Source organism: Lactuca sativa, chromosome 1 (genome assembly GCF_002870075.4).
Source record: "Lactuca sativa cultivar Salinas chromosome 1, Lsat_Salinas_v11, whole genome shotgun sequence".
NCBI classification, from domain to species: Eukaryota; Viridiplantae; Streptophyta; class Magnoliopsida; order Asterales; family Asteraceae; genus Lactuca; species Lactuca sativa.
In genome coordinates this window covers 250840557-250864728 of record NC_056623.2, presented here as the reverse complement: position 1 = coordinate 250864728, position 24172 = coordinate 250840557, and positions in this window count along the sequence as shown.

The window sequence follows — 24172 nt, the reverse complement described above, 5'->3', positions numbered from 1 at the left end:
GCAAAATTCGTTTTTTTTGGTTTCTGATTCACTGACTCGGCGAGTCCCAAGGTGGACTCGGCGAGTAGGCCTGACTCGGCGAGTCCCCTTGTGCACTCGGCGAGTCCAGGCGTCAGGAATGACCAGATTCAGGATTTCTTTGTGTTTATCTTATGGAAACTTACCTTCATGATAATAGATCAACCTAAATCCGATTTTATGATATATATGACTATTATCTTGATCTAGAAAAGGATATTTATCAACTAATTAAATATTTAATTTCCTTATATGATAATTAATTAATTATTTAACTATTTTGGTAATTATTTTTCAAAGAAATCTTGAATAAATCAAATATAGATAATTAGGATATTAATTGTTAATTGGAATTATTTGTTGTTTGATCCTCCATGTTTTAAATGTTTAAAACCTACCCTCATGTTTTGAAATTTACTTTTGAGATTAAAAGCTTTAATTTAGACAACTTAAATTTCAAACCCTAGATTTTAAAAGTTTTAAAATACAACACTATACAAATATGATATTACTAGAATAATATATATATGTATAACTAAATGCTAGTCTTACCGTTAGTAGGCCTCATTCACGAAGCCGATCTATAAGGTGGGTATAAGGTTGCGGCCTATAAAATGGCGCTTAATGGGTGTACACTCACACCCACCGCTTGCTTGATTGGTGGAGGGTCGTTAGCCGAACGGGTAGGATAGGGCAACCTCATTCTCTCATTAAAAGTATAATAAGAAATATAAAGTAACTACACATATTTTTAAAATTTCCCAATCCTAGTTACATTAGGAAAAGTGAATTGATGCAATCCCATGAAATTACACTTTGCACCTTGCTAAGATGTTAGTGGAGCGTGTGTGGTTTACCGGCACACTAATTAGTTCTAAGCGAAGGTGGCAAAGGGTGATTCATTGTTTATCATAGTTCGATGGAGCGTGTGTGGTTTACCGGCACATCGAATAGGTGATTGTTACAATGAAGGCACCATGTGAATTTGCATGGTAATTCACACCCGCTTTGTGATCCTCGGCATCCCAGTCACAAACGAGAGGGGCATATCGAGATTTAAACATGCCATTGAATAGTTTCAATGAATCTCATCCGAACCTAGGAATTCTCAAAAACACTTAGGACTAATAGTTTAGGTTTTTTGTGATGGAGAATTAGTGAATCGTCATTCACTTACCTTCAATTTATTTGCATGTTAGATTACGACATCCCTTTTCTAATATGTAAATGTTATTGTTGGATCCTAGCCCTAATTTTCTTATTGGGTGATAATTAGGGATTCTTATTCTAATCTATCTTTGTCCTTTTCTAATTGTAGATGTCGAACGCAAACAACGCTGCTGCTAGTTCTTTCACGTTGATGAGCCTTTGCCAGAAGGTCACCTTCGATGGAACGAACTTTAGCGAATGGATAAGATACATTCGCACCATTGCTCGCTATGAGGATAAGGAGTATGTCCTCGATGAGAAGCTCGAGAAAATCAACCCCGAAATTGCTACTCCCGCCGAAATCACCGCCTTTGAAACTCATGAGCGAGATGCAACGAAGGTACATTGCATCATGATCGCCACCATGAACTCCGAATTCCAAAAGTCCTACGAGGACATGTACCCATACGAGATGCATCAAGACTTATTGGAGAGGTACCACCAAAACGCGAGACAAGAGAGGTACGAGATTTTCACTAACATGATTTCCGCGAAGATGGGTCATGGAGAATCTCTTACCGTGCACTTGCAAAAGATGCAAAGGTATGTTGACCGCCTCCGCAAGTTAAATGTTGACTTCGGTGAAGACTTGGCGATCGACATGGTGCTTCACTCTTTGCCTCCGATGTACAACCAATTTAGGATGACCTACCACATGAACAAAGAAGAGGTCACCCTAAGCAAGCTCCAAGGTCTCTTGAGGGTTGCTGAGAGCAACTTCAAAGACAAGTCTGTTGCACCCACTCCCAATCCGCCCGCTGCTCCTGTCTTGGCTATTGGACAAGGGAAGGGAAAGAAGAGGAAAGCTTCATCGAAGAACTATCGCAAGGTGAAAGCCCGAGATGGTGCCTCTTCTAGTGGGACCAAAGTTGATCCCGCCAAGCCCTGCTCTAACCCGAAGGAGGCAGAGTGCCACCACTACCACAAGATAGGACATTGGAAGAGAAGCTGCCCGGATTACCTGCAAGCAATCAAAGTAGGAAAGATCAAGCCATCTTTCGCAGGTATATATACAATCAAATCTAACGATTCTAATCATGCTATTTCTTGGGTTCTTGATATCGGTTGTGGTTATCACATTTGTTCTAATGTGCAGGGACTAAGAAGAAGTAGGGATGTGGAGCAAGGAAGGATCAATCTAATCATGGGGAACAGAAGATCATCGCCTGTGACCAAGATTGGAGTGTATTCCTTAGTGCTTAGGAATAGTTTAGTTTTAGATTTGAACAATTGTTGCTATTCGCCAGAAATGGCAAGAAACATCATTTCATTTCATGGTTTATATAGACAAGGATTTAGATTTTCTTTTAATAATGAGAATGGTTATATTTTGGCTTATCTAAATGGTGTCTTTTACTATGAAGCTATACCATGTAATGGAATATATGAAACCGTTATGATTGTTGATAACTTAGGAAATGATGTTTTGAATATTGATTCTTCCACTAGTATGGATAAAGCATCCTTGTGGCATTGTCGTCTTGGACATGTCAACAAGAAACGCATAGCCCAACTCCAAAAGGATGGAGTGTTGGAGTCATTCGACCTTAGGGAAGATGACACATGCGAGTCTTGTTTGCTTGGAAAGATGACTAAGTCGCCCTTCACGAGTACATGTGAAAGGGGCGAGGGTCTATTGGACCTAATACATACCGATGTGTGTGGACCGTTTAGATCAACCACGAAGGATGGGAACCGCTTCTATGTGACTTTTACCGATGACTCTAGTAGATATGGGTATATCTACTTAATCAAGCAAAAGTCAGACACCTTTGAAAAGTTCAAAGAGTTCAAGAATGAAGTGGAGAATCAATTGGGCAGGAAAATCAGGATGCTTCGATCCGATCGAGGAGGAGAGTACCTAAGTCTTGAATTCCACGATTATCTCAAGGAGTGTGGAATAGTTTCACAATTGACGCCTCCTAGGACACCGCAGTTGAATGGTGTGGCAGAAAGGCGTAATCGAACCTTATTGGATATGGTTCGCTCCATGATGAGTCGTGCTTCGCTACCAATCTCTTTTTGGGGGTATGCCTTAGAGACTGCCGCCCATATCCTTAACCGAGTCCCTACTAAGAAGGTTGCCAAAACACCTCACGAGATGTGGACAGGGAAAGCTCCCTCGTTGGCACATATCAAGGTTTGGGGTTGCGAGGCTTTCGTAAGACGAGATACTCACGACAAGCTTGAACCTTGAAGTGAGCGATGTATTTTCATCGGCTACCCGCAGACATCCTTTGGATATCTCTTCTATAGACCGAAGGACAATGTTGTCTTCGTTGCGAGGAGAGGAGTTTTCCGAGAGCGAGAACTCATAAGCCAAGGAGACAGTGGCAGGCAAATCGAGCTTGAAGAGATTCAAGAATCTATAGATGAAGGAACCTCTACCGCTGGCATTCAATCCGAAAAGGAAACTCCGGTTGAACCGATTGACGAATCCTTACCTCTTAGACGTTCCGATAGAGTTAGAGTTCTACCCCAGTTTTATGGTTTTCATATTACTACCGAAAGGGACACGTATATTAGTGATGGTACACTAGTAAACCTTGATGAACCTAATAGCTATAAGGAAGCCATGGCAGGCCCGGAGTCTGCAAAATGGAAAGAGGCAATGGATAGCGAGATCCAATCCATGTATGATAACCAAGTTTGGAATTTGGTTGATTATGTGCCCGGACGTAAGACCGTTGGGTGCAAATGGATCTTCAAGAAGAAGACTGACGTGGATGGAAACGTGCACACATATAAAGCGCGATTGGTTGCGAAGGGCTTTACTCAAACTCCCGGAGTTGACTATGATGAGACCTTCACACCAGTTGCGAAGATTAAATCTATTAGAGTGATGCTAGCTATTGCCGCATTTCATGATTATGAGATTTGGCAAATGGATGTCAAGACCGCTTTCCTTAATGGAAAGTTGGCTGAGGATGTTTACATGGCTCAGCCAGAGGGGTTTGTGGATATGAAGCATCCGGATAGAGTGTGTAAGCTTGAGAAGTCCATTTATGGACTTAAGCAAGCGTCTCGCAGATGGAATCTTTGCTTCGATGAGAAAGTCAAAGAGTTTGGATTTGTACGAAGCGAAGACGAATCTTGTGTATATGTCAAAGCCAGTGGGAGTATAGTAAGCTTTCTCGTCCTATATATCGATGACATATTGCTCATAGGAAACGACATCCCGACTCTGCAGGAAGTTAAGTCCTGGCTCGGGAAGTGCTTCGCTATGAAGGACCTCGGAGAAGCTTCTTACATTTTGGGAATAAGGATAGTAAGAGAAAGAAGTAAGAGACTAATTGGACTTAGTCAGAATACTTACTTAGAGAAAGTACTAAAACGCTTTAGTATGGAAAACTCAAAGAAGGGAGAACTACCGATACAAAGTAATGCCAAATTGAGTAAGACTCAAAGTCCGAGTACCGAAGCTGAAATAGCAGAAATGAGCCGAGTACCATACGCTTCCGCAGTTGGCTCAATCATGTACGCTATGACTTGTACTCGCCCTGATGTAGCCTTCGCTTTGAGCATGGTCAGCAGATATCAAGGGAATCCTGGCAAAGCACATTGGATTTCGGTGAAGAATATCCTTAAGTACCTTCGGAGGACAAAGGAATGGTTCTTAGTCCTCGGAGGGAGTGATGACTTGAAGGTGCGAGGGTATAGTGACGCCAGTTTTCAGACCGACAGGGACAACTACTGTCACACCCCCAAACCAGAACGGCGGAATCGTTCGGGGGCGGAGGACGTCATATTCAGTATCATAACAGTTCATAGAAAGGAAAGTACACACCACCATAATATAAATATGTTTGAAAAGTTTACATGATTGTAGGTGTTACATGTTTGCAAAAGAAATCAAATATAAAATGGTGATCCAAAATATGTTACTAACGCCAGTGCGTTAGTCTTCAGAAGTAGTTGCTACCTGGCTAGCGGTTTCCTGTGAATACAAGTTATTTCAAAGAAAAAGTGTCAACATTTAAGTTGGTGAGTTCATAAGTAGTGTTTTGAGAAGATGTATGCCATTCGAAAGTGTTTGCATGTTTTCCAGGAAAACCCTTATTTTCCTATAAAAGTATGAGATGCATATGAATGTTCATGATGTAAATTGCAACTATTTGTACCGAGAAAATCCCTTATTTTCCTATTAGTTGTTTGTTTTGTATACAGGAAAAACCCTTATTTTCCTGACGTAACTGGCAGTCTTGAAGACTGAAAATCGCAAGCAAGCGACGTGCTTGTAAGTCGTGTCATGGTTTCACAAGTAAAGCTATACGAAAATCGCCCTTATTAAATGAAGAGTAGTTTTAATGACTACTTGTTCATAAAAGCATAATACCATAATAATTGTATATCCGATGAGTTTTATAACCATACTAAACATAATATGCCTGTAGCGACGTTCTTCAGGCGTCGTAGCGTTATGACAACTGTCACCCCAAAAGACGGACTGTAGCTAACAGTCAGGGCGCGGGATCATGACTTCCCGTATAGATCTATACACATTTGACACGTTCTCTGAACGGGAGACTCTGGTTATAGACAGGACTTGTAGCATTATTTTCTAATAAAGAAAGTAACGTTTGAAGATATACGCGACTCATGGATTCTCAACTAAGTCCGTAATAAGGTAGTAGTTTGTATGCAAAGTTTAACCTCTTTCACAATGTTTGACAAAGCATAATCATAAGTTCTTTGAATGCATGAAATGACTTAGTAAAGAATGTTACCCTTGATATGATGTGTTTGTATGTAAACGTATAAATAAAACATATTTCTATTTATAAACATATTATATCCCAAAGAGGGTAAAGCTGTGTTGTGAGGGGTTTTGTATCATAATAACTTCACAAGATAGTTAAAACAACAGTATGAAAAGTATATCAAAAGGTTAATGTTTCACACGAATTTAGTCATGTGTTAACTGTATTCCTCCCCAAAAAGAGTATAAAACATTTAAAATGTATTTAAAGAGTGTTCAAAGGGGATATGAACTCACTTGATAGTTTGAAGATTGTGAGGTGGAAAACCGAGCAGAGTTTCGTCTCGGGAAACTGATTTTTCTTGGGATTCTCGGGAATCTCGGGAGTAGAATCGGCCTTCGGGACTTGAGCCAAAAAGACCAGAGCTTCGGGTTTGAACGGACACGGAAAACGAGGAAATGCTGAGAGAGAGAGAAGAGAAATGAACCCTTTCTTTGGAAACCCTCGCATTCTATTTATAGGAAGGCAGGTCTGCCTCGGTACGCGGGGCGTACGCTCGTACGCGCTGCGTACGCGTACGTCATGCATGACCGAAGCCTCGACTGCCGCGGTTCGGATGGGACGGGTTCTTGGGTTCTCGGGTCGGATGGGACGGGTTGCTGGGGAGGTGGGTCGGATGGGACGTCGGGTCGGACGGGTCGGACGGGTCGGCTTCCTCGGATATGGCGACGTGGACGATCCGAGGCCAATCCTCTCGGTTACGCGGGGCGTACAGGAGTACGCAGCGCGTACTTCGGAGAAGGACGCTGACTCCTCTTCGGATAATATCCGAATTTTGAATTAAATAAATAATTAATTTATTTAATAAACTTCAAAAATCCATATCTTCTTCATACGAACTCCGTTTTCGATGGTCTTTATATCCACGCGTAGGTGAGACTACGATCTACAACTTTCGTTTAGACTCCGTTGGCAAATTCCAAACTTATTTTTATTATTTATTTTATAACTAATCGTTTTTAAGGAATTTCTTTGAAAAATCATAACTTTCTCATGCGAAGTCAGATTTGGACGTTCTTTTTGTGTACGCTCACGGTTTAATGTTATCTATGACTTTCATTTAGATACCTAAGGCTAAATGTTATCGTATTAAAACTTTGCATTTTTCGTTTGATCGGTGTTGTCGGTTTTGACAGAAATCTTAGAATGGTCATAGCTTCTTCGCCATAACTCAGATTTTAGTGTTCTTTATTTACTTGGAATCTTTAAGACGATATCTACTACATAGCGTACTCCAAATCAGAGCTTTTGAATAATTCATTTATCGATGATATTCCCATTACATTCAAAAGGGGTTACAAGACTCGGTTTATAATGCCCGGGATAACGGGTTGTTACATCATCCCCCCGTTAAACGGAATTTCGTCCCGAAATTTAATACAAGTCAAGAGTTTTAGGGGCTGAGGAAGAGATGCGGATACTTCTGTAGCATTTGGTCTTCCCGTTCCCATGTGAATTCGGGTCCTCTCTTAGCATTCCATCGGACTTTTACTATTGGAATGCGACTCTGCTTGGTCCTTTTAACTTCCCTATCCATGATCTCGACAGGTTCTTCCACAAAGTTAAGATTTTCGTTTAACGCGATTTCATCGAGTGGAATTACAAGTGTTTCGTCGGACAAACACTTTTTCAGGTTCGACACGTGGAATACTGGATGCACTTTGTTAAGCTCGATTGGAAGTTGGAGTTTGTAGGCCACTGGACCAACTCTCGAAATGATTTCGAAGGGTCCAATGTACCTGGGATTTAGCTTTCCACGCTTCCCAAAGCGTATCACGCCTTTCCAGGGTGAGACCTTCAGTAGCACACGGTCGCCAATCTGGAATTCCAAGGGTTTACGTCTCCTGTCGGCATAGCTCTTTTGCCTATCCCTCGAGGACTTCAGTCGTTCTCGTATTTGCACGATCTTTTCGGTAGTTTCTCTGATGATTTCTGGACCAGTAAGGGTGCTTTTAGTGACTAGACCTTTTGCCAATTGGGTGTCGCCCACTTCTGTCCAGCACAGGGGTGATCTGCACTTACGGCCGTAAAGGGCTTCGAACGGAGCGGTCTTGATACTAGTATGATAACTATTGTTATAAGAGAACTCGACCAAAGGCAAGTGAATATCCCATGCCTTGCCAAAGTCGATTACACATGCTCGCAACATGTCTTCCAAGGTTTGGATCGTCCTCTCACTCTGTCCGTCAGTTTGAGGGTGGTATGCTGTACTCATGTCCAACCTTGTTCCCATGGATTTTTGCAGTGATTGCCAAAATCTGGAAGTGAACCTGCTGTCTCTATCTGAGATGATGGACATTGGTACTCCATGAAGCCGTACGATCTCCCGGATGTAGGTTCTTGATAGTTTTTCCATCCTATCAGTTTCCTTGATAGGTAAGAAATGGGCTGACTTGGTTAATCTGTCGACGATTACCCAAATAGTATCTTGGCCACTCTGAGTTTTGGGCAGTTTGGTTATGAAGTCCATGGAAATCTGCTCCCATTTCCACTCAGGTATTTCAGGTTGTTGGAGTAGGCCTGAGGGTTTTTGGTGTTATATTTTTATTTTGGCGCAAGTTAAATGTTGGGTTTTGAGCATTCTAACACTCCTAAGTGTACATGCAACCCTAAATACCTTGGATCTATGTTTTCTCTATTATACATGCAAATAAGAACTTCCAAGGTATTATCCTAATCTAGCATATAAAACAATGGATATAGTAGGATAGAATACATACCTTTTTGGTGTAGTAAGTCTTCATGAAGCTTGAGTGCCTAGTGCCCCAAGTGTGACACCTCAAATGGAATCACAATCATCAAAACACTTGGAATGATTTGAGAGAATTCTACACTTTTCAAAATCGGCTAGCCCTTTCTTCACTATCTCTAGTGGCCGATTTTTCCTCAATAATAAGATGCTTATATAGTTACACAATTAGGGTAAACTCTTAATTGTCATGGCTTTCCATTTCCTTGGATCCATGGGTACAAATACACCATGGAGCATCCATGGACCATCCTATGGGTTTTAGCCCAACTTGATTATCCATGGAGCATTAGCCCACTATACAAGTATGGATGATTTACACAATCAACCCATATATTTAATTAGTCTTCTTTTGATCACTTAATTAATCCTAGATTAATTCTTGATCAATACTAATTAAATAATCTTATTATTCTTATTATTAATATACTAGAACTTATAATATATTAATAACCATAAGTGTCTTATTTCTCTCATTCAAGTGCATGATAGTATGCAACCCAAATGGACCATGCCGGGTCGGGTCAAGTCTTACCAAATATAGTTATGGACTTAGACATTAATCCAACAGTCTCCCACTTGGATAAGTCTAAAACTATTATTGCGTATGACTTCAGGAACCAACCGGCAATCGTAGCTCTCAAAAGCTTCTGTCGAACTCTGACCTTGTAGATGAACTCTGACCTTTGTCAGTGACTTGTCCATTAGATAAGGGATCATATATTCCTCCATTCTAGATATCATATGGACTGAGACATGGATTATAATCATTCTCTCTGTCCATTTGTTGTTTCCCGATTTCCGATTTATGACAATTGACTAATTGAACAAATCAAATCAGTCCTGGCCCGGCCGAGCACTTCCATTTGTCATCATCAAATCATCGAGGGGCCCACAGATATCGCTTTTATCCCGAAGGTAAAAGGAACGGATAAACTTCGACTCATATGGCTTGTTCTACTACTTGTTGAATCATACACAAAGGCACGTTTTATAGCACCGAGTTACCAAATGCGTTTTCGTGCTATCAATGTACTATCAACTCATAGTAACAACTCATATCTCTAGGTTTGAAGAATATAAGATATTATCGTCTCATGATCACTCGTGATAAAATCCATGAAGTGATTCCAATGAGCGCGGGTTGAATCCAATACTCAGAACTTATGAGCACTCATGATTGCTGTAGCCTTGTCCAACACCTTAGACCTCTACAACCCATCATGACAGTCTTAATTCATATCTACTTCCAACATATGACCGACTGTGGATGGTTTGAATAACTTAGTCATTCCGGAAGAATAACCCAGTTTATTCGGGAAGTCAAAACATGCAAAGTGAAACACAATAATAATTGAATCCAATATGGTATCAACTCTTTGAACATAAATAAAACACCTTTTATTTATCACCATATGATTACACATTATTCATTGTATACTGTTTCAGCTATCAACTTTATTCTTGAATTTAAAACAATAGTTGTCCCATGCTCCAAGCATGTACACTATGTTTTCTTAAACACTAGTCATGCCATACACCAAGTATGCATACTATGTTTGTCTATGATCTTTACTTTGTGAACTAGATCCATTGAACATAACTTCAATGATTCTCTTTTCACACTCCCAAATCCTTACTGCAAATGCAAGAACTCCAAATTCATGCCATTTACTGAAATCTGTTAGATTCTAAACTTATATGCATTGATCCTCTTGTAACGATTATGCACAAAGTCACAAAGACTTGGCAACAATCATTACAGAGTATTCCAAAGGAGATCAACGCCTTGGAAATATCCTTCTTGCATTAAGTTTCCTTAATCTTACACAGATTGAAAATTCTAACTTTGAAACATTTCCAGATTCCATTTTGACTATCACTTCTGAACAAGAGTTGCCTCCTTACAGATTATGTCAATATGGTCCTTCCAGAATTATCACTATACTTCCAACTGTCCTTGAGCAACCAATCTTTGGTAAACCTTAGATTGTCCTCGACAATTGTTTAATCCTTTTAGTCATATCCAGTTCTAAACCTTTTCCCTTCTTAATGCCCCAGGCATTTGGAAAATTTTAGAACGGATGATTATAGCACATGTAATCGATCCTATATCCGAAGCATATGGGACACGATTCATGATGTCTTACATAAAGACTAAACCAGTCTTTTGCTATAATATTTCCATTTCAATTTGCCAAGTTCTCATAATTCAGATTATGAAAAGGGATGCCGTAATCATAATCGAATTTTAGAACGCAAATAATGGACCCATATACAGAATTTCCTTATGTTGAGCCATTCCAACATGAAATTCATATATATCCTTGACTAAATGATTAAAACCTCACGATCTAAGCTTATAGATTTGAGATGAAGCATAATTTCCTCTCCCTTAATTATAGCAAAACAACTTTTCCCAATTGAAACCTTTTGTTTTCTATAATTAACATTGCTAACTTGCAATATTTATCATAATTATCATGCTCCCACTAACATGATGATTATTAGCATAAAACTTATGCTCCCACTAGCTTTGACATGTACTCAGAAATCAGCTGGACAGTCTGAAATTTAGATTTATACACCCTTTCCGTAGATAGCTCACCTGTGTGTCTAAGCAATTTCAAGAACCATGAAAAGGGATACCGTAATCATGGTCTCAATTGCTTAGGCATTTGCCATTTCTCACAAGTCCATGTTAGTGTGCCGGTTAACCGCACGCGCTCCACTAACGACTTTTGAAAATGCAAATAACACAATTGATATCTTCGTAAAATCTACTTAGTGAAAGCGTTTCCTCACCATCATTTCCATGAATCAGAGAGAAACCTTATGACACTTAGATTTATATGGTGTATGAGTTCCTACCCATATGAATTTGTCAAACCATAATCACAAGACAAAGATAATGACAAATCCAAAACCATATGGATTGAACTCAATCTTAACTTCTTGCCACCTGGCAGCTCAAGGGCCTGCCATTGCTTCCAAGTTGTTATGCAACAAACTGAGAACTCTAAGAACTCATATGCAAAACCAACTTTAACTGGAATGGGCACAGATATGTCAACACGATAGGTTATAAACCTCAAGTCGTGTGCTAGTGAAGAACTTGAGGTTTTATTCTTGATTATTTCTTGAGACTTTCAAGACCTTTAAGACTCCCACTGTCCTCTTGACATATAAGACTCCCTTGTCAAACATCCAAGAGATAGTGCGGATTCTAATCAAGAAAAACACTTTATCCAATTGGCCTAAGTTGGTCTTTGTTTTATCCAAAACATCACAACTTACCAATTTCAAATGTACAAGAGTAGAAAACTTTTACTCTTACATTTGACAAGTGTTTTAAACCTTCTTTAAGACATGTCACTCAAATGACAATCTTGGAGTATGACTCTAAGACTTGTATTGGAACGAAGTATGACTCATCATTAAGATGATCACAAAACTGATACTAAGTACTCTCCCATCTTTTCAGATTTGAGAAACTTTTATCCTTCTGCCTTATTTGATTCTTCTTATCGATCTTTTGTGGTGGACTTAATCAGTGCACAAGAATGTGTACTCGATCCCTAAGTCCTTTACTTGACTCACACATCCATGTGAACAAGTAATTAGTCTTAATTTTCCAAAACTTGAAAGTTCTCATTCATCATGCTATACAACTTGCATGATTCCAAGTTCCGGTCCAATTGAAACTTGGGTGATGAGAATCTTTCCTTATTTGGTAAATTTAGACATTACCACAAATGAAAGAATCAATTTCATACTTCCACTCTTGCTACTAATGGAATCTTATAAGCAACAAAAATTTCCACAGATGCCATTGTAAGGATATTTTAAAATAAATAAAATCAAAACTTTCCTTTTATTTTAAAACTTTGCGGAAAAACTATCCTTACAATCCATATGAAAACTTGTTGTTATCTATTCCTAAGCAATATCTCATAACTCCTAAGAAGTAGCTCAAGAATCCGATTTTTCAAACTATGCGATAGAAATCCATCTATGCGATCAGATTCAGCATATTCTTCCTTTAAGTTTCTTCACTTTCCTTTGATTCTTAAACCATCACCATGCGACCCGGTCACATCATGTATCAAGAATCTCAGAATAGAAACTTAACAGAGTTAGATAGTGGATTTTACCTGAAGTAGAGTCAAACTTATTGACTTTAACATCCTTAGGTAAATTTGGCAGCTTCGCAACCAATGCCCTTTCTTTGGCAATACAAACATATGGACCCTTTGATAATGGTACACAGGACTATCACAGACTTAGCTTTTCTCTTTACCATTTGGTCAACCGAGTTGACTATAGCCGATCCCTTTCCATTGGGAAGAGAATGCTTTACTGGATATCCAATGTCATCATTGTCAATGTCCATAAAGTTTTAGGAAGTTGATCTTAACAAATAGATAAGATCATTAAGGGTCTTGTCATAGTCTTTTTCATAGGTGTTCCAAAAGAACTCACTATGTGACTTAGAAAGTAGTTGAACCACCAACTTTCTCAAGACTTTGACACCCAACTCTCCCGGCTTGTCAATATGTGACTACATCTCCAAGATGTGACCACACCTAGACCTTGCCTTGCCTAATAGGGCCTGAGTGACCTTAAACTTTTCAAGAACTTGTGGGTTAGGGAGAATAATTTGAAGAGGTGAAGAAGTATGATATCCATGGGACATCATCTTCATTAGGAAACCTTGTTTCAAGAGATTTGGGAAGATCATAGGTGTCTAAACCAGACATCTTTTGGGAGATATTCAAGATAGTTGATTTAAAGTCCTTAATATGACACCCAATATGAAATATTAAGGCTAGGACCCAACAAACTATTTTATAACTTAGAAGAGGTATGCCGTAATCCAAGCTATAAAATATTTGAAGGTAGGTGAATGACGATTCACCAATTTCCACCAAGATAAACGAAATGTATTATTAGGTTTTAATTGGTTTTGAAACTCCTAGATCTTTGAGATTCATTGAACTTTTCAAAGGCATGTTTCAATCTCGAGTGTGCCCTTCAGGTTTTGTGACTGGGATGCCGAGGATCACAAAACAAGGTGTGAAGTAACCATGCAAATCACTTGGTACCCTTAATAAATTACCCCTCAATCGATGTGCCGGTTAACCACACACGCTCCATCGATACTATGATAAATATTAAGTCACCCTTTACCTACCTTGTTAAGTCCAAGTTAGTGTGCCGGTTAACCACACACGCTCCACTAACGACTTAGACAAAGTGTAAAGTGCAATTTCATGGATTAGCACCTTATTTCACATTTTTCCTAAGTAACTAAGATTGGGTATTATTAAGAGTTTAGTTACTTAGTATTTTTCATTAATACTTTTAATGAAGGGAGAATTCTAGTCCTGTCAAACCCGTTCGGCTAACGACCCTCCACCAGTCAAGCAAGCGGTGGGTGAGAGTGGACACCCATTAAGTTGCCATTTTATAGGCAACAACCTTATACCCACCTTATAGACCGGCTTCGTGAATGAGGCGTACTAGCGGTAAGACTGACTTTACTCTTATACATATATATATTATTAACTTATAATATTATAAAGTATAAGGGTTGAATTTTAACTTTTAAAATTCTAAGGGCTAACTTGGAATTAAAGTATTCATAAGTGAAAACTTTTCAAATTCCAAAACTTGAGGGCAAGTTTTGAAACTATTCAAAACTAATTAATTCCATAACTTATGTGTTTAAAGTAGTTTTAATCCAAAAACTCTTCAAGTTCCATAACTTGAGGACAAGTTATGGAAGACTTTAAACTAATAAAAGAATTAACTTTTCTTTATTTTATAACTTATGGATTTAATTATGGTTACATATTTTTCTTTAATGAAGTGACTCTTGAACTTCCATAACTTGAGGACAAGTTATGGAGTCATAAAAATTATTCAATGACACAAGACTCTTCATTTTGTAACCATTGTCAACTTTTATGAATTTTATGAGTCTTTAATGTGACTCTTCATGTAACTTGAGGACAAGTTACACAAACACATTTTATACTCAACTCTTAGATTAAAATGGATTGAAAACAACTATTTCAATTAACTTTTCCTATTAATCTAAGCACACTCATAAAACAAAGTAACACAAAAAACTTTTGGTGATCCATAACTTATTCTTAAGTTATGGAATCCTTTAAAACATTAACACCAAATTTTTTGTAACTCCATAAAACTTTGAATCAATTTTTTTTAAAACCTTTTCATATCCATAACTTATGGAGGTTTCAAAAAATAAAACTCTTTAGATCAAACTTTTAAAACTAATAAAATAATCATATTATTTTATCTTTTATTAAATTTGACCTAATTCAACTCATAAAACAAATTATTCAAATTTTACAAATAATTAGTTTTTCACAAGAACAAGTAATTATCTTAAAATTTGACGAACTTCATGTTTTTTTTTTCTTTTTTTTTTCAACTTTGAAAATAAAATATTTGCATCAATATAACAGAAAACAACCCGTGGCTCTGATACCACTGTTGGGTTTTGAGCATTCTAACACTCCTAAGTGTACATGCAACCCTAAATACCTTGGATCTATGTTTTCTCTATTATACATGCAAATAAGAACTTCCAAGGTATTATCCTAATCTAGCATATAAAACAATGGATATAGTAGGATAGAATACATACCTTTTTGGTGTAGTAAGTCTTCATGAAGCTTGAGTGCCTAGTGCCCCAAGTGTGACACCTCAAATGGAATCACAATCATCAAAACACTTGGAATGATTTGAGAGAATTCTACACTTTTCAAAATCGGCTAGCCCTTTCTTCACTATCTCTAGTGGCCGATTTTTCCTCAATAATAAGATGCTTATATAGTTACACAATTAGGGTAAACTCTTAATTGTCATGGCTTTCCATTTCCTTGGATCCATGGGTACAAATACACCATGGAGCATCCATGGACCATCCTATGGGTTTTAGCCCAACTTGATTATCCATGGAGCATTAGCCCACTATACAAGTATGGATGATTTACACAATCAACCCATATATTTAATTAGTCTTCTTTTGATCACTTAATTAATCCTAGATTAATTCTTGATCAATACTAATTAAATAATCTTATTATTCTTATTATTAATATACTAGAACTTATAATATATTAATAACCATAAGTGTCTTATTTCTCTCATTCAAGTGCATGATAGTATGCAACCCAAATGGACCATGCCGGGTCGGGTCAAGTCTTACCAAATATAGTTATGGACTTAGACATTAATCCAACATTAAACACTTGCCCACATACGTAGCGATCTCCGCTTTCATGTTTGGCCACCAGTAGAGTTGCTTGAGATCTAGATACATCTTGTCTGACCCTGGGTGTACGGAGTATGGGGTCCTGTGTGCCTCGCTCATAACTACCTCTCTGAATCCCCCAAACTTTGGTGTCCAGATCCGGTTCATGAGGTAGCGTGCTCCGTCACTCTTGATTTCTAAGTTCTTGTCCATTCCCCTAAGGGCCTCACCTGCCACGTTTTCGGGTTTCAAGGCCTCTAATTGAGCTTCCTTGACTTGCGTTGATAGGTGCGAATGGATCGACATAGCTAATGACTTCACTCTCCGGCCTGAGTACTCCTTTCGACTAAGGGCATCGGCTACGACGTTTGCTTTTCCCGGATGATAGCGAATATCGCATTCGTAATCACTGAGTAGCTCGACCCATCGCCGTTGTCTCATGTTGAGCTCCTTCTGATCGAAAATGTGTTGTAAGCTCTTGTGGTCGGTAAAGATAGTGCTCTTCGTTCCATACAAGTAATGTCTCCAGATCTTCAGAGCAAACACTACTGCTCCTAGCTCAAGATCGTGGGTCGTGTAGTTAACCTCATGTGTTTTCAACTGTCTCGAGGCGTAGGCGATGACCTTACCTCGCTGCATCAGAACACATCCGAGTCCTTGGTTTGATGCATCGCAATAAACTACGAAGTCTTCTATTCCTTCGGGAAGGGATAGTATTGGTGCGGTGCACAAGGCTCGTTTGAGCGTTTGGAACGCTCTTTCTTGTTTCTCTTCCCAGTCAAAGGCCACACCTTTCTGGGTTAGGGTTGTAAGAGGCTTCGCTATTCGTGAGAAGTTCTGAATGAACCTGCGGTAGTAGCCAACGAGACCTAGAAATTGGCGAATTTCTGTAGGAGTCTTCGGTGCTGACCAGTTCTCAATGGCCTTAATTTTGGATGGGTCCACATGGATTCCCTCTTCGCTTACCACGTGTCCTAAGAATTCGACTCTTCGGATCCAAAATTCACATTTCGAGAACTTCGCATAAAGTTTCTCTTTTCTTAATGTCCCTAGAACTTGTCGCAGATGATCGCCATGTTCTTTCTTACTTCGGGAGTAGATCAGGATGTCGTCAATGAAAACGATGACGAACTGATCCAAGTAAGGTCGGCATACTCTATTCATCAGATCCATGAAGACTGCGGGCGCATTGGTCAATCCGAATGGCATCACCACGAACTCGTAATGTCCGTAACGAGTTCGGAAGGCGGTCTTCGGCACATCCTCCTCTAGCACTCGTAACTGGTGATACCCGGACCTCAGATCAATCTTAGAAAAATAGTTCGCCCCTTGCAGTTGGTCGAATAGATCATCTATGCGTGGTAGGGGATAACGATTTTTGACCGTCAGTTTGTTGAGTTCTCTGTAGTCGATGCACATCCTGAACGATCCATCTTTCTTTTTCACAAACAACACGGGTGCTCCCCAAGGTGAGAAGCTCGGTCTGATGAATCCTTTTTCCAGTAGTTCATTCAGTTGACTGGATAGCTCCTGCATCTCTGCCGGGGCTAATCGGTAGGGTGCTTTGGCTACTGGGGTAGCTCCGGGAATCAGATCGATTCTGAATTCGACTTGTCTTACGGGTGGTATCCCTGGAAGGTCCTCGGGGAACACATCGGGAAAATCGCAAACGTCGGGCACATCCTTGATGTCCCGGACTTCGCGTTTCACGTCTACAACATGTGCAAGAAATGCGTGACACTCCTTTCGTAAGTGCTTCTGAGCTTGGATACTTGAGATGATTCTAAGAGTGGTACTAGGTTTGTCGCCCAAGACAAGGAAGGTTTCGCCGGTTGGCAGATTAAGGCGAACGGCCTTATCGTAACATAGAATGTCCGCACGATGTGAACTCAGCCAATCCATGCCAATGATGACATCGAAACTCTTAATCGAGACTGGCATGAGGTTGATTTGAAAGGGATTATCGTTTAGAGTTAGGGTGCAGTTTAAGTATATCTCTTTAGTGCCTTCAGTTTTCCCGTTGGCCATTTCTACTATGAACGGTTCACTTAATGATTGTGGTATTGGTTTTAGCATGCTTTTAAAGTCGTGACTCACAAAACTCCTTTCCGCTCCACTATCAAACAAAATGCATGCATACGAGTTATCGAGAAGAAACGTACCCGTAACAACAGTAGGGTCCGCAATGGCTTCATCTTGTCCCATTGCGAAAACTCGGCCTCTTCCGCCGGTATTCCTGTTGTTTGCCTTCGGGCAGTCCTTGCGGTAGTGCCCTGTGCTCCCGCACTCAAAGCAAGCGCGGCTTACTCCGGTATTAGCAGTGGGGGCGGATTGTTGGGTTGGCTCCTTGCAATAGCGGGCTGTATGACCCTTCTTATTGCACCTGGTGCATTGAAGGCCATGACAGAGACCGTGATGGTGGAAGTTGCACTGGTTACATTTCGGTAGCTTTCCATTGTATGAACTTGTGGGGGCAGAGTTGGTAGGTACAGTAATAGCGTGGGTCGCTATCACTTGTTGTTTCTTGGGGTTCTCCTGGAGGGTTTGTCCCCTCCTCTTGTTCCAAGGCCTACTCTGTCCCTGAGCCTCCCTAGGTGGATTTGCGGCTGTTGTGATGGTACTCTATTTCGCTCCGTGATCGATGAGTCGTTGCGCCAGGCGTTTAGCGCTGTTGTAGGTGATAGGGTTGGAGGCTAGGACATGCCCTTGAATCTGGGGTGACAACCCCCAAATGTACCTTTCGACCTTCTTTGATTCTGGGTTGACCATGGTAGGGCACAAAGCAGCGAGATCGTTGAACCTAGCTGTGTAAGCGACTAGGTCAGACCCGACCATTTTCAAATTCCAGAGTTCCTGCTCAAGCTTTTGCACTTCACCCCTTGGGCAGTATTCTTCCAGTAGTAGTACCTTCAGTTCTTCCCAACTCATGGCGTTAGCGACAGTGAGCGTCACTGAGTTCACATGGCTTTTCCACCAAGTGAGGGCTCGATCTATGAAGGTGCAAGCAGCGAACTTAACCTTGCTTGTTTCTTGGCACGAGCAGATCTCGAAGACCGTTTCGGTCTTTTCGAACCATTGCATTAGTGCAATGACTCCGCCACTGCCATTAAAAGTCTTTGGCTTCGAGTTGGAGAACTCCTTGTAAGTACACTCTCTAACATGGCCCTGGCCGGTGCCACTATTGGGATGATTCGTGCTGCTTCCTGTACCTCCATTGGCATTTGAGTTTATTTGAGAGAGGGCTGCTGCTACTGCTGCTGTGATAGCAGCCTGGACCATTGCCGGATCATAAGTTAGTGGTGGAGGTGGTGGTGGGGTTGCGTTGGTACGTGCTGATCTACGAGGAGGCATTGCTCTGTCAAAAGGAAAAATGAGATATTATGAGTTTTGGTGGTTGTGAGTTGAATGATATTGAGTTAACTGCCTTAAATAGATTAAGAATTTGGTTTGATCAACAATGGGTTTTGAGCTTGATTTAATAACGTTTGAATGGATGCACTTATGAGTTGAACGGAATACACATATTTAAAACCAGAAAAGGGGGGTATGCCCTATATATATAAAACATATAGTTGTGTTACATCCGAGTTTAGACAAAACTTTTTGACCTTTCTAAAGGTCTCCGATTACAGAAAGTTTTAACGAAAAGAAAATTCTTATCCGAAGTCCTAATTTATAACAAAATTTGAAATCCTGGCAGGCACTACTTGCGACGTAGGTTGCGCTTGGAGCTTGACTCCGCATCTGATTGCTTCGATTCCATTAGGCGTCGATCAAAAGCGGCTTGTTGCTCCCTTAACTCGGCTAGGGCTGCAATTATCTGTGCCTGAAATGCCTCAGACTGGAGTTGAACATTATCTTGTATCTTGTCCAGCCTACGGATATCGGAAGTGTGAACCTGCACTTCCACGTTGATATCCCGGAGTCGGCTTGCTTGTACTCCGGACTGATAGGACTGATTGGCTAACTTACCCACCATTACCGGGAGTGCTCGATCAGCCGAACTGCCACCGCGGACATCGTAGAAGTCCCGACACATGCCATAGGGAGGGCGTATGCCTTGTTGTTGGCTCCAATGATGTAGGTGACTTCCCCAGACGGGAGTGGGTCCTTGGAAGTTCCTCACATGGACAGGAGGTTGAATGGGTGGTGGATCGATCACTTCAGGCTCTGAGTCAGTACCGGAGTCATCACCCAATTCTATGGGTTCCTCATCCTCTTCTGGATCATCTTCGATCCATCCTCCGTTGCCTTGGTTGGGAAAGTAGGGGTCATTGGGGTGGTGAAATCCAGCCATTTGACTGTACGAGAAATAGGGTCATAAGAATTGAATAAAGTCGGAACATGCAAAACATGTAAGTTAGTTTAAATAGCAATTACTCCTATAGCATTTAAATTATTGTGTTTGATTCTAATAACGGTTTGGTAAGTTTTTAAAATTTGTTGTCCACTGCAGACACCCCTCGGCACACGTTAGTCGGCTCTCGGACAAATATAGTTGATCAGGCTATATCCTTCCCAGTTCCGATTACGTGTCCCAAGGCGTACCTGTACTGTACAACTCATTAATAATACTTCTAATATGGTACGATGTGGAACTGTTATTTATTACTAAATGAATGCATGCTTACTTACAAAACTAAATAGATTTAATTTTAAAAGTATGACTCTTCTCAGAGTGTTTTTGCCCAGTTGAGTTTATAGTTGTATATAAAAAAATGGTTTTGATATACTTAATTCACTATAAACGATGCTCTGATACCAATCTGTCACACCCCCAAACCAGAACGGCGGAATCGTTCGGGGGCGGAGGACGTCATATTCAGTATCATAACAGTTCATAGAAAGGAAAGTACACACCACCATAATATAAATATGTTTGAAAAGTTTACATGATTGTAGGTGTTACATGTTTGCAAAAGAAATCAAATATAAAATGGTGATCCAAAATATGTTACTAACGCCAGTGCGTTAGTCTTCAGAAGTAGTTGCTACCTGGCTAGCGGTTTCCTGTGAATACAAGTTATTTCAAAGAAAAAGTGTCAACATTTAAGTTGGTGAGTTCATAAGTAGTGTTTTGAGAAGATGTATGCCATTCGAAAGTGTTTGCATGTTTTCCAGGAAAACCCTTATTTTCCTATAAAAGTATGAGATGCATATGAATGTTCATGATGTAAATTGCAACTATTTGTACCGAGAAAATCCCTTATTTTCCTATTAGTTGTTTGTTTTGTATACAGGAAAAACCCTTATTTTCCTGACGTAACTGGCAGTCTTGAAGACTGAAAATCGCAAGCAAGCGACGTGCTTGTAAGTCGTGTCATGGTTTCACAAGTAAAGCTATACGAAAATCGCCCTTATTAAATGAAGAGTAGTTTTAATGACTACTTGTTCATAAAAGCATAATACCATAATAATTGTATATCCGATGAGTTTTATAACCATACTAAACATAATATGCCTGTAGCGACGTTCTTCAGGCGTCGTAGCGTTATGACAACTGTCACCCCAAAAGACGGACTGTAGCTAACAGTCAGGGCGCGGGATCATGACTTCCCGTATAGATCTATACACATTTGACACGTTCTCTGAACGGGAGACTCTGGTTATAGACAGGACTTGTAGCATTATTTTCTAATAAAGAAAGTAACGTTTGAAGATATACGCGACTCATGGATTCTCAACTAAGTCCGTAATAAGGTAGTAGTTTGTATGCAAAGTTTAACCTCTTTCACAATGTTTGACAAAGCATAATCATAAGTTCTTTGAATGCATGAAATGACTTAGTAAAGAATGTTACCCTTGATATGATGTGTTTGTATGTAAACGTATAAATAAAACATATTTCTATTTATAAACATATTATATCCCAAAGAGGGTAAAGCTGTGTTGTGAGGGGTTTTGTATCATAATAACTTCACAAGATAGTTAAAACAACAGTATGAAAAGTATATCAAAAGGTTAATGTTTCACACGAATTTAGTCATGTGTTAACTGTATTCCTCCCCAAAAAGAGTATAAAACATTTAAAATGTATTTAAAGAGTGTTCAAAGGGGATATGAACTCACTTGATAGTTTGAAGATTGTGAGGTGGAAAACCGAGCAGAGTTTCGTCTCGGGAAACTGATTTTTCTTGGGATTCTCGGGAATCTCGGGAGTAGAATCGGCCTTCGGGACTTGAGCCAAAAAGACCAGAGCTTCGGGTTTGAACGGACACGGAAAACGAGGAAATGCTGAGAGAGAGAGAAGAGAAATGAACCCTTTCTTTGGAAACCCTCGCATTCTATTTATAGGAAGGCAGGTCTGCCTCGGTACGCGGGGCGTACGCTCGTACGCGCTGCGTACGCGTACGTCATGCATGACCGAAGCCTCGACTGCCTCGGTTCGGATGGGACGGGTTCTTGGGTTCTCGGGTCGGATGGGACGGGTTGCTGGGGAGGTGGGTCGGATGGGACGTCGGGTCGGACGGGTCGGACGGGTCGGACGGGTCGGCTTCCTCGGATATGGCGACGTGGACGATCCGAGGCCAATCCTCTCGGTTACGCGGGGCGTACAGGAGTACGCAGCGCGTACTTCGGAGAAGGACGATGACTCCTCTTCGGATAATATCCGAATTTTGAATTAAATAAATAATTAATTTATTTAATAAACTTCAAAAATCCATATCTTCTTCATACGAACTCCGTTTTCGATGGTCTTTATATCCACGCGTAGGTGAGACTACGATCTACAACTTTCGTTTAGACTCCGTTGGCAAATTCCAAACTTATTTTTATTATTTATTTTATAACTAATCGTTTTTAAGGAATTTCTTTGAAAAATCATAACTTTCTCATGCGAAGTCAGATTTGGACGTTCTTTTTGTGTACGCTCACGGTTTAATGTTATCTATGACTTTCATTTAGATACCTAAGGCTAAATGTTATCGTATTAAAACTTTGCATTTTTCGTTTGATCGGTGTTGTCGGTTTTGACAGAAATCTTAGAATGGTCATAGCTTCTTCGCCATAACTCAGATTTTAGTGTTCTTTATTTACTTGGAATCTTTAAGACGATATCTACTACATAGCGTACTCCAAATCAGAGCTTTTGAATAATTCATTTATCGATGATATTCCCATTACATTCAAAAGGGGTTACAAGACTCGGTTTATAATGCCCGGGATAACGGGTTGTTACAACTACTGTTCGCAGTCGGGCTGGGTCTTTACCCTAAATGGAGGAGCAGTGACCTGGAAGAGTTCCAAGCAAGAGACCGTAGCTGATTCAACGTGCGAATCAGAGTACATTGCAGCGAGCGAAGCGTCGAAGGAGGCAATATGGCTAAAGAACTTCATCGGTGATCTTGGAGTCGTACCTGCCATAAAGGAGCCCATGGAGATTTTCTGTGATAACGAAGGTGCGGTTGTCTTAACCAAGGAACCGAGGGATCATGGTAGATCAAGACATATTGATAGAAAATATCACTTCATCAGACATCGTGTAGAAGAAGGACAACTTGTAGTGAAGAGGATATCATCAGAAGATAACCCAGCAGATCCGCTTACGAAGGGGCTGAGTAGGGTTAAGCACTTGCAGCATGCTAGGAGTATTGGGCTGAAGGATGATATTAGCATAGATTAGATAGTATTAGAAACGTGTAATAGATAAATGTAATTGACATTTGATGATTAAATAAAGGAGTTTTATTTATGAGTAATGATACTATCTTATGTTAATTGTTTAGCTATTGTTTCACTTTGCCTGTTTTGACTTCCAGAATAATTGAGTTTATTAGGAATAATCGAATTGTTCAAATGGTCCACAATCATTCATATGATGGGAGTAGATATGAAAGAAGATTGTCATGAACTGGTGTGTAGATTGTCTAAATGGTGTTAGACATAGCAAAGGATTGCTACAACGTTCATGAGTGCATATGAACTAGTTTTGAGCATTGGAATAAACCCGCGCTTGCTGGAATCACCTTATGGAATACGATATAAAAAGTGATCGCAAGACGATAATATCATATAGTCTTAAAACCTAGATATATGGTTTATTATTTGTTAATTGATTGTACATTGATAATACGAAAACGCATCAGTAACTTGGTGTTATAAAACGTATTGTTGTGTATAGTTGGTTAACGAATAAGTAAATGCATA